Source organism: Morus notabilis, unplaced genomic scaffold (assembly GCF_000414095.1).
Source record: "Morus notabilis unplaced genomic scaffold, ASM41409v2 C11359292, whole genome shotgun sequence".
In the NCBI taxonomy this organism is placed as follows: Eukaryota; Viridiplantae; Streptophyta; class Magnoliopsida; order Rosales; family Moraceae; genus Morus; species Morus notabilis.
Genome location: NW_010386115.1, coordinates 1 through 1,006, shown reverse-complemented (window position 1 = coordinate 1,006; position 1,006 = coordinate 1). Strand labels below are relative to the sequence as shown.

The following is a 1,006-nucleotide window of genomic DNA, read 5'->3' as shown; positions in this document are numbered from 1 at the left end:
TTTTTTTTTTTTAGAATTGAATTTAGAAATATTTTTAGTCATTTTTTATTTTCAGGGATAATTTTGTTAATAAAATTATTCAGAAAAGTGTTGTTAATCTAAAAGCTATAGAAATACTCTCTATGACTAGGCTTAACAATAATTTTTTCAAATCAAACCTTACACGCGTTTCTCAGGCTTCCATGTAGATTTCTTTCCAGCTTCTTAATTGCTTAATGTGATACAGATACAGTTAGTTTAAACATGTAAACATCCAAAGTTAACTATTCCGTACCTTGTGTATCAGTTCAGAACATCAAATGAATAACGTGGCAAATGAGAATTTGTATCCATAACATTATTTAGTGATCAGTAAAACAAAAATAATAATAGCATTATGCAGTAACCTAAGATGCGTTTTACTTTCCATCAGAGTTGTGCTTAATCCCAGACGATTTACAAGAAAGCATATTCCTTAAATCATCGATGAGGAATTTTTCCAGCATCCCGCTGTGGCGGAGGTGGACCAGCTGCTCGCAAAGAAGAACCAGGGTCTGCTCGACCTGCGCTGCACCCAATGATCAGCAGCCTGCTGAAAGAACAAAACAAAGATTTTGTCATAATAATCGATTAATTCTAAACCGAGCCACTGTAAATTCAAATTCGTCTCTACATACCGGCCAAAGCGATCATCCGACGGGGGATTGAAGAGAAGAACAATGATTAGGATCCAAAATAACAATAAAAACCTGAACAACTTCATCTCTCTTGCTACCGAGTTGCTAATTGTCTCAGCTTGTAAGACTTATATAGGAGCTGTATTTATACATGCTTAGATGGCTGATTACTTTAAGGACACTAGTGTAAAATAAAATATTAATGAAAAAAAAAGTATAATCAACTTTCATGGGAAACTACTCGGAAGATGAGAGAACTCTACTTTGGTCAATGATCAACTCTATTTATACTTTGAACTTTGATAAATTTTCATTTATTTATCCACTGCTGAGACGATTTCCATTGTTTG

The 1,006-nt window shown here is 33.8% G+C and overlaps 1 long non-coding RNA gene across 1 annotated transcript; it reads right to left on the bottom strand.

Moving 5' to 3' along the window:
• Positions 1 to 238: 238 nt before the first annotated feature.
• LOC21383649 lies at positions 239 to 755 on the bottom strand. Its single transcript, XR_002903731.1, has 2 exons — positions 657 to 755; positions 239 to 571 (listed from the first exon to the last, which is right to left on the bottom strand). It is a non-coding gene; the product is annotated as an uncharacterized LOC21383649 (long non-coding RNA).
• Between the last annotated feature and the right edge of the window lie 251 nt (positions 756 to 1,006).